General features: G+C 43.9%; 1 protein-coding gene across 1 annotated transcript in view; it reads left to right on the top strand.

The window, feature by feature from the left end:
- The first annotated feature begins 1,063 nt into the window (after window positions 1-1,063).
- Window positions 1,064-10,897, top strand: part of PRLR (prolactin receptor) — a 160,722-nt gene continuing 150,888 nt past the window's right edge. The window contains exon 1 of the mRNA XM_010384082.2: window positions 1,064-1,273. The gene's annotated coding sequence lies outside the window, so the exon portion shown is untranslated. The remainder of the gene's footprint in view (window positions 1,274-10,897) is intronic.

Here is a 10,897-nt window from a genome sequence, read left to right as displayed (position 1 = left end):
ATTAGCTGGACGTGGTGGCACGCACCTGTAATCCCACCTACTTGGGAGGCTGAGGCAGGATAATTGCTTGAATCCAGGAGGCGGAGGTTCCAGTGAGCCGAGATTGTACCACTGCAATCCAGCCTGAACGACGGAGCGAGACTCTGTCTTAACAACAACAACAACAAAACTCAGTAACCTTTTTAAAAAATATTTCCTCGGTGGCCCTCTGGGTTGTGTAACAATCGGATGCATTAATTATTATGGCATCAAATGACACCAGCAACATACATAGCCAGAAATAACTATTTGATTCAGGCAGCTGCTACTATTTGTTTCAGTACTGTTAAAGGTGGGGTTTTTGTTTTTGCAAGAGAAAAGGCGGTTGTGTGTGGTTTCAAGAAAAAGAAAACTCAGAACAACATGCAGCCCGTTAGAAAAGATCAATTCTTTATTTGTGGAAAACAACAGAAGTGGGGCTATTTAGGCACCACCAATGTTTATGTATTATATTCATATGGCAGATAATAAACACAGCACCCTGGAAATTTGCGCTTTGGGTATTAAAAAAAGAAAAAGAAAAAAAGCAAAACCTTCTTAGGTCACTATCTTCTTTTGCTCCTTTCTATCTGACTCCTCAGGCAAGGTGCAATTCAAATCCCTGGAGAACCTCTCAACTATTGTCAAGCTGCTGTTCAATGTTACTCAGAAATAAGGAAAGAAATTTGACACGGAGACACTCCACATCTTGGCTGCCTGGAAAAATATCATATTTGAGGTCTTTCAACTCACTAAGTCATTTTTATTATTGTTTTGTCCGTCTATTTTCTGGTACAGTCTCAAAGACGTGTGGCCCTAATCATGCAAAACCAATCTGGGGGAAATCAGTTGTTTCTTCACGTCTTCGCAGGATTCTAGCTCCACCAACTACCTCCGTCGCCTTGTAAAACTGGCAGGCTCTGGACGTTTTGCATGCTGAAGAAAATCACTGTTTTGCCTCCAGCAAGGAACATAAATGTTGCAACACTGACTCCTCCTCTCATGAAGAAAGAGTGAACAAGTGCACGGAGTTGAGCTTCTTCTCACAGAGCCACCGGGCTGGGGACAGTGGAGCGGAGGCTGAAATCCCCAGACGCCGGTTTTCTGGGCTGGGCTTTTTGCCTTACTCACTCATTCTCCCTCTTTCTGGATTTTACCGACCGTTCGCGAAACAGCTTTCCACACAATGGAGCTTCACCTCCTCGTGCAGGAAGTGCTCATCGACTGATATGGCAGACTTTGCTCCCCGGCAAAAGTGAGTACCCATGGCGAGCTGAGGCCGCCTCCAAAGGCGCGCGGCAGGGGCGGCGCGGGTGGCCGCTGTCCGGGCTGCGGGTTCGAGGCCCGCGTGCGGAAGGGAAGCGCGGTGGCCGCCAGCGCGGGCTACTGGAGAGAACGCCAGCCGGGAGCCAGAGCCGCAGCCGGCAGGGAAGCCCAGGATCACATCCGCCCGCTTTCCGCCCGGATGTCCCTTCTCAGAGGGGCTAAAAATTACTCTTAAGGTGCTTTGCCTCCACCACTGCCCCCAACCCCAGCTTTTACAAACTGCACTCGGCTGGCATTCGTCTTTGTCAAAGGCATCTTCACCTGCATCCTTGAGCATGAGTTTCGGCGTTGATTGTGGGATGAGTTTCGGCGTTGATTGTGGGATTCTCAGAATATAAATTATTTGCGTCAAAATAAAAAGAAAAGGAAAAAAGGGCAGGGAGGGGGAAGGGGCGCAGACAGGTGATGTGCTGACAGCCGGACTCCAGACTCTCCCACCAGCAGCCGCCGCTGCGGCAGCCTCGCGGGCATCCAGCGGGGAAAGTTTAGGATTAGCAATGCTGACCCGAAAGGTGTTGCTCCTCCCAAAAGTCAGCAGGCGTAGGGGCAGGTGAGCAGCCTCTGGGCCGGAAGCCGGAGCTGGACGGAGGCAGACGGACCTAGGCAGAGGAATTGCAGCCCGGGAGGAAGCTGGAAGGAGAACCCGCTGGAGGAGGGAGGAGGGAAGGGAAGGGGAGTTGGTTAAAGTCAGGCAAACTCAGGTAACTGGAGGGCCGGCCCGAGTGCTGCGGCAGGGGAAGGCAAGGGCTGGAGTTCTGGCTGTTTGAGTGGAAAACTATCCTTTTAGTGACCTCTACCTGTATCCTGAGGAAGCAACCCACACTGCCCGAAGAACAAGCAACATAGGGGATTCTATGACCCGACTTGAAAATGGTTGCAAAACATTATTGTTAATCAGGAGGGATCCCTTTGTCTTCATTTGTCAAGTCGACTGGCAAAGATTTCCCACCTGAAATCGTGCTTCACTTGACCAGGGAAGTGCTGCTAATCCCAATCCTGACCATCGGCTGTGCAAACTTGGGCAAGATATTTACCCTCTCTGGGCTTCGATTTTTTCCTGCAAAGTTTAGGGAATTAATTATTTACATATATATAAATGTTTAATGAAGTGGAAGTGCTGAATAGTGCAAGAGAGGAGCAGATGAAAATATTAATTTCAGTGGTTCTTGAAAATTGGGGGTGATAGGTCCTTTTGAGGATTAGCTGTGAGCCCTCTTCCTGGGGGAAAATGCATATGGCATGGACATAAAATTTTATGTGCAATCCCTGAGGATTTGTGGATACTCCCTGAAAGCCATGCCTGAACCCCAGGTGACAATCCTTTGTCCCTCCTGCATCAAGACCACCCAGCCGACTTCTTGCTGGCAGTTGTGCTGACTATGGGAGTAATCCACAGCCTTCTTAGGGGTCTGGAGTCAGCCACGCTGCTGAAGGAGACAGCTCCCCTGTCATAGGTGAGCTCCCCACATGCTCTCTCCAGAGCTCTACCAGCCTCTGACTCCAGGGGACACCTCCTCACAACTCTTTTTAATGACTCTCCTAAGGCGACAGTCCTTACCCCTAGAATTTTCAGTCCCACCAACACTGGAGAGCCATCTAAAGAGGATCGCTGTCTGAATCAGAGGGCTCTTCAGGTCACCTAGCTGGATGGCAGGGAGGCCAAGGCTTTGTTTGGAAATGAAGCACTCTTTGCTCCCCGAGGCATAGTATGAGTAGGCAGCTGTATTCTTTTGAACCTCTGTACTTTGCCTTTAGAGGACTAAGGACTCAGGTCTCTGGGGACCCTGGGTGTTCCACAAGCAGTGCTAGCAAGGTACATCAGAAAACACACAGGGCTTTGGAACTCAACAGACTGGGCTTCAGAACTTGACTCCCACACTGAGCAAGCCTCTGAGTTTCCCTGAGCTTCACTTTTCCTATCAGCACAATGAAAATAATGCTGCTTTTTTTCTTTCTTTCTTTCTTTTTTTTTTTTTTTTGCATGGTTGTTGGGAAAATGGAAATGCTATGTATCATGCCTAGCCCATAGTCAACGATAAACTGTTTTTATTAATATTAATGTGGCACCATAAGTAAGTGTTCAATAGTCTCATGCTTTTTAGAACAGTTTACTCTCTGTCTTGAGTAAAATTAGTTCTGGTCTAGTTATGCTCAAAATGGAGTGGTGGGCTCAGAATACAGAGTCAGACTGGCTGTTCCAATTGTGCAATGTCAAGCAGAGCACTATGTATTGCCGGCAAGTAAAATATGTCCAGACCGGCTGGATACTTGACCTGTCTCTCAAGTCTCTCTTGACCCGTAATCTTGAGTACAAAACAGCTAGAGTTGTGCCTGTAGCTGAAAACAGCCAGGCATGGAAAGAAGTCTTGTGGCTGGGTCCATGTTCAGAAACTGTAGAGAGAAATGTCTCCATTGTCATCTTTCACAGCTTGGCACAGATGTAGCCAACTCAGCATATACTCTCTCTCCATGGGGTCCTGGTGCCTCCATTGCAAGTGGTCAGCTGATGTAGCAATGAAAGACGGAAACATGAAACTTAAAAGGAAATTGGATATCCACAGAGTAGCCAAAGATCAGTATACTTTGGTGAGGTATTCCTGCATGCAAAGATAGCAATATTGATGCCTACTATTTATTGAGCCTTTAAGATGTGCTAAGCACTTTCACACATTGCCTCAATTAATTCTCATAGCAAGATTGCAGGGTATGAGTTATCATTTAAAGCTTTACCAGTAAGGAAACTGAAACATAGAAATGTACATACGCCCCCCACCCCACACACCGCCTCTGCCTAGCTCAGGAAAGGAAGAACCAGGATCCAAGCCCAGGTCTGTCTGACTTTGGCGCCCACTCTTTTTCCACTACTCAGTGCTCCCAAGCTCCCCGATGTCAGAAACTTGCATCAGTCGACTGGATTAAGATTCTTCTAAAAGGCAGGAACAGCCAAATCTAGTGGGTGCTTTGAAGTGGTGTGAACATGTACTTGGCTTGTGATACATATTAACAGGTAGCAACAACAAGATCACCTATGGGAGAAGAATATTCCTGGCCCTTCCCAAGCCCAGCCATTAGACTCAAGATTGGCAATACCCAACGTTAGCAGGTGAGGCTGGCTCTCTGTCACTGACTTCCTTGGTAATCCTTTTAGTTAAACAGAGAGATGTTCATTCTCTACCACCTTTAGAATCAGAACACCACTTACCTTTACCTCGCTGTGCTGAGCACATTTTCATTCATTTATTCAACAAACATTTGCTGAGCTCTGTTTTGTGCTCGGCACTTGATGACACGGTGGGGAATGAGACACACAGGATCCCAGCCCTTGTGGAGCTTCTATGCCAGAGAGAGTGACAGAAAACAGTCAGGTGAACAAATACATAAATAAAATCATTTCAGATACTGATAAATGCTATGAAGAAAATAGAGGCTGAAGGCTAGAGAGGGACAGGGAGTGGGAGCAACTTTCAACAGGGCAATCAGAGAAGACTGCCATACAAAGGTTACCCTTGAACTTAAACCCACGTTTTCAAAAAGGGAGCCAGCCCTGTGAAAGTCTAGGGAAAGGGCGACCTTAGCAGAACTCTCAAGAGAAAGTTCTTAAATTGAAGTAAATGAAGCAGTAGAGCTTAAAGTCTGAAGACGGGCCCTTTAGAAGTTGAGTTGTATATAGGGGGACTTATTGTTTCAATGCCTACTGTACTCTTCTAGGCTGTGCTGTACACTCTGTTTATCTTCCCAATAATCTGGTGAGTTAGCTATATTTGTTTTTATTTTGCAGTTGAAGAAACCAAGACTCATCAAGGTTAAGGAGCTAGTCCAAGGTTATGAAGCTGGTATTTGACTCCCTTAGTCTATTTCACTCCAAAGCCCACAACTATTTGCTAACACAGCATGTGGCCTTTGAGATAATGTCTTCTGGAGAAAGTGAGGGAGCCGGTAGAAGGAGAGTATCAAAAGTACATTAAGTAGCTAAATGTTGATAATGATTTGTATTTGATGTCTCAAATTCCAGTTAGTGCACCTACACCTGAACTGTCCCGTACAGTAGCCACTAGCCACATGTGCCTATTGAGCACTTGAAATGTGGCTATTTCATATTGAGATGTACTGTAAATGTACGATGCACCCCAGATTTTTAAAGATCTAGTATTTCCCTGAAAAAGTAAACTGTCTCGACCCGGCGCGGTGGCTCATGCCTGTAATCCAAGCACTTTGGGAGGCCAAGGCTCAGGAGTTCGAGACCAGCCTGAGCTCAGGAGTTTGAGACCAGCCTGAGGAACATGGAGAAACCTTGTCTCTATTAAAAATGCAAAAATTAGCTGGGCGTGGTGGTGGGCACCTGTAATCCCAGCTACTTGGGAGGCTGAGGCAGGAGAATCGCTTGAACCTGGGAGGCAGAGGTTGCAGTGAGCCGAGATCGCACCATTGCACTCCAGCCTGGGTGAGAGAGCTAGACTCTGTCTCAAACAAAAACAAAAGGAAAAGTAAACTGTCTTAATTTTTATATTGATTGTATGTTGAAATGATAATATTTTAGCTATATTAGTTTAAATAAAATATATTAAAATTGATTTTACCTTTTTCCTTTTAATGTGGCTTAATAGAAATGTTTAAATCACATATATGACTCACATTATATTTCCATTGAATAGCACTGATCTAGACTAGTAAGTTGACAAATACATGATAGGAACTTTTTCCCCCTTCTTCCAAATGTAACTTCTTCCTCTATTCTTGTGCCAGGCTCCTTCTCATCTGCCCCCATATGCAGTTATTTGGTGAAGTGCGAGAGAAAAGTGGTCCCTTTTCCTTCTCCCCCACCCTCATGTTGCTGGTTAGCAGGCGATCATTTGAAGTCCACTATACCATGTCACTTTGGGATCTGATAAAATAGACCCAGTGATTATATTCATCACCAAGACCAATCCTCTCACTCAGCCAAACGTCTCATGAGGCTTTCAAACGTCCTACAATGAAAAGGTCATTTTAAATCTGGATTTAAAGTTTTACCTTTAAATCACTTCCTAGTACATTGTCTTTGTAGTTTTGGGCACTTTGTAAAATCAGACGAGGAGACAAGCAGAGCTTCATGTTTTGTGCAAAGCTCATTAAATAAGTAATTTCATGCAGTAATAAATGTTTCTCCCTGTCCTCTTGCTTAAAACAGCATGAATAAAAAGTAGTCCCAGTTTCCAGAAGGGCTACTCCAGGGGCGTCACAAAAGACCAGCTTTGGTTTCTTTTGTCCGCTAGCTAAAGTGGCCCTCAAATATGTCAATGAAGTAACGATATGATTTTTTCCTGCAGTTTCATTTATTTTAAAAAGAAGAGCAGTCAGATTCTGGTATTGCTGGAGAAGCCTCTGACTTGGGAGAGCAAAGACCTGGATTCTGCTTTTGTCTAATCTACTGGTTTGCGTGTTACTCTCTCTCTCCCTTTTTTCCCCCAACTGTGGTAAGTTTGGTGTTGATGAGATAATGCCACAAAAAATGCTAATGGTGAAATGTACTGTACAAATTGGCCATGGTTATGATTGATAACCTGATTACAAATGGCTTCTCTAGACATGTGCCTGCAGGGAGGAGTTGCCTTTATGTAGCTGGAGCAAAACATTATGTAAGATTCTCTTGGAATAACATTTGTTCATTTCCACTTGAAATCCAAATCTGGGGGAAATGGCAGTAAAGAAGTTGACAAGAATGAATCTTAGTGCATCTGTCACTGGTAGACTGAATTCTTTCTCTAGTCTGTATAGGTTCCAGAGAGAGAACACCCAATTGAAAAAGGACAAGCTGGTTTTATCCACTGGCCAGAAATGGAAAATGAGAGACCTCTTGCTCTAAAAAGTCATCTTCTCCCCAGCTGTGGAAAGCTGCAGGATCGTGACAAGTTAGTTGTGGGGCAGGGAGCTATGTAAACACTGCAGGGAGGAAGTACAGAGCCACAGACACAAATAAACATGCTTCTCTATGTGTCCTATGGAGAAAAAATGGCGGCAGTTTTCTTCTAGGGGTGGGGAGCCCAGCATTATAGCGCTATGTTAATGACTTCTGGTTTGCACGGGTTTCCTGCAGGCCTCTCGTATTTGGCAAAGGATCACCAAGCTCCTGAGACATCCCAGGCCATCTGGAGTTCTTTAAGCAAGAGTATCTATAGATAAAGAAACTAGGAAGATAACAATTTAAAACAATAATGAGCTTTCCCAGCTATTTCTCTAGGGCTGCCCTGGTAACAATTCTACATCAATAGCAACACATATTTTTCAGCATTGTGTAAGCCAGGAAATCTATGCTAGACTCCATGGGGAAAATAGAAGAATAAAACCTGGTTCTTGCTCTGGAGGAGCATAGTTCCTAGTTGGGAAGATGGACAGAAACATAAAAGACCAATAGCATGTAAAGAACATTTTCTAAGTGTTACATGAATGATGCAAACAAAGTTTTGCAATTCTGGAGGGCAGCATGCCCATAAGCTCTAAGGTATATTAAGAAGGACCAGGTAGAAAATGGACATTGAGGTCCCTAAAGACACATGGAGAGAAGGAGAGAGCCACCTCGAGTAAAAAAAAATGCACAGTGGTGTGGCAGTGGAGATGTGCATGTGTTCAGGGGTGCGTGATGTGAAAAAGAACACTTGGCTTAATCCAATAGCTCCAGATCCGAGCTTTACATCAGAATCACCTGGGACGCTTTTAAAAATTATGGATGCCTCAGCCCCACGCCAGAGCTTCCATTTAATTAGTTTAAGACTAGGGCCTGGTCTCAGTGGTGTTTTTGTTTGATTTGGTTTTATTTTTGTTTCTGTCTCAATTTCCCAGAATATTCTAATGTGAAGTCAGAGTTGAGAATCACTGAGCAAAAACCAAGATTTTTGTATCATAATCATGGGACATAAAATGAAAGAAGTAATCTTTTAAAGGAGATTAAATGGACGACCAAGAGTGTGGCCTTTAATTTGTATAAATTGTATATACACGCACATTTTGATGTAATCTTTTAAATTCACAGATAATTCCTCGTGGTGATTCTGTCTACTTGGATGATGTGGCTGAAAGCCTTTGTAACCAGCTGCCTACTCTTGTCCTCTGTGTACTTTGGGGGTATCCTACAGTCAATCCTAGCTAAGTGGGGCACAATGGGTATCTCACAGGTGCTTGTTTCCACCAGGCTTTTTGTAATCATTGCCAAGGGCTTTATTATCATGCCTAAGAGTGCCCACAGTAGCTATTTTATAAGCATCTGTAATCTTCCCTCACCTCTCCAACTTTACAAATTGAGAAATGGAGTTTAATTACTTGCCTTGGGCCAGGAGACTAGCTGGTGATGGAGCTGAAATGAGAATTCTCACGGAGGTGAAATTAGAATTTCCAGCCACTGAATTCCACATATCTTATTAGACTCCCAAAGTGAGTCTACCCACTCTCCTGTTGGTGTTAGAATGTTATTTCTTACATGAATGAATTAGTGCCACAGATCAATAGGTGAAGATGACTGGTTTACCTAAGCTGCCAACACTGTGATTATCTGAGTGTCAATGACCCATAGCCAGTCACAGTGGTCCTGAGAGCCCCATCCCTGATGCCTGGGAGCTCTCAGTCTACTGAAGTTTGGCCTTGCATATTTACAGTTTATCCACTCTAACATCTGGGAAGTGAAGACTCTGGTTGCTATTCCGCCACTCCTAGCCCCACACTTTACGGCTGTTCTGATTTCTCTTCTCTGAAGCTCTTGTTCACTGAAAGGATATTACCTTTTTGTTACACCCCTGAAAAAAAGAGGAGAAAGCCCAACATTTGAAACAGCTGATTTTTTTTTTTTTTTTTTTTTTTTTGAGGGAGTCTTGCTCTGTCTCCAGGCTAGAGTGCAGTGACGCGATCTCGGCTCACTGCAACCTCTGCCTCCCGGGTTCAAGCTATTCTCCTGCCTCAGCCTCCCGAGTAGCTGGGATTACAGGCATGCGCCACCAAGCCCAGCTAATTTTTGTATTTTTAGTAGAGATGGGGTTTCACCATGTTGGCCAGGATGGTCTTGATCTCTTGACCTCCTGATCTGCCCACCTTGGCCTCCCAAAGTGCTGGGATTACAGGCATGAGCCATCGCACCCGACCAACAGCTACATTTTAAAGAATCCTCTATATGTATTGGGAGCTACTGGGTTCACTGCCAATGGTGAGAGTGGGGGTGGGGGAGACGGAGGTTCTTCTGAAGGACAGTGTGGGGAAAAAGCCAGAGTCTTGGCAATACAGCCTCTTTACACAAAAAAGATAGGTCAATTGGTACCATTCCCAAATGGTTGGGTTTCCTTTCTCTGTCTCCAAATCCATTACTGATTTAAAACAATTTCCAAAAGCTTTAGCAATAGCAAAAAGCAAGCCTCTTAAACAGTGTTGCTCCACACTGATTGCACGTGAGAGTCACCTAGGGAGCTTTAAAAACAACTCATAGACTCACTGAATCAATATTCTGGGAAGGGGCCTGGACATTCGTATTTATTTACAGTTCTCCAGGCTTATAATGTGCATCCAGGGCTAAGAGCTACTACTGGTCAGCTATGATCCAAATCTTAATTACTTATTTATATTTCTTCTTTTGCCTTGTTTTAGAGTCTCATGGCCCAGAAAACCATCAAACTGTATTTTTGTTGAGTAGCAATTTCATCATTCTGTTCTTTAAAAAACATGCTTTTGAGCATAATTTAAGTTTACTACTTCTATAGAGAGACCTCACACTCAGTAGCCTCATGACTAAAATTTTCTGTGTGCAATTTAGAAATCAGATTGCCAGAAGCTTGCTAATTAATTATGAGATTGAAAGATAAAGGTTAAGCTTTCCTGCCACCTATATATTAGATTTCCCAATTGCTATGTTACTCTTTAGTTAACCAAGACTTGCTTTCTTGTCTCAGCCATTTTAAAGCCAATTAACTCTGTTCCTGTTCACACCCTTATTAAAAATATAATTACAGCAGTAGTCTCCAGGGACTGTCATTGGGGAGGCTTTACCAAGGTAAATTAGCCAAGAACTAACTAGGCTGTGTAACACCCTCTCAGACCCTGGAAATCATTTTGGTTGCAGAAGCTACTTGGTATCAGAGTAGGCTGGGGTACTCATAAATTTGGATTTGGAAAAAGCCAATTCCAAGGCATCCTAAGTGTGGAAGAATCTGTGATTTCGAGAATGATTCTGGAATCAACTATCCAAGGTCCAGCTAAGTCTAATACATCAATCCTCAGAAGGTTGTATTAATAACAAAAAGAAACCGGGTTTTTGTATTAGATTTGGTGGAAAAGGTTGTATTAGATTTGTAGCATTTTGTTTTCTGGGGTGCTGAGATTGCAGAATTAGGAGAAAATAAGAAAAAAGATCGCAGGGGAGAAGGATGGACAGAGACCTCCTGTTAGTCAAGTATCATGGGCATCAGAATTTCTTTATTCACTCAACTAATGCTTATAGAGGTCCTGCTTTGTTCCAAGGACCCGTTATAGGGGCTGGAGATACAAGGATGAAGTTCCTATTCTAGTGTAGTTTACATTCCAATAAGAAGAAATAGATATC

This window comes from Rhinopithecus roxellana, chromosome 3 (assembly GCF_007565055.1).
Source record: "Rhinopithecus roxellana isolate Shanxi Qingling chromosome 3, ASM756505v1, whole genome shotgun sequence".
In the NCBI taxonomy this organism is placed as follows: Eukaryota; Metazoa; Chordata; class Mammalia; order Primates; family Cercopithecidae; genus Rhinopithecus; species Rhinopithecus roxellana.
This window is presented reverse-complemented; position numbering and strand designations above follow the sequence as displayed.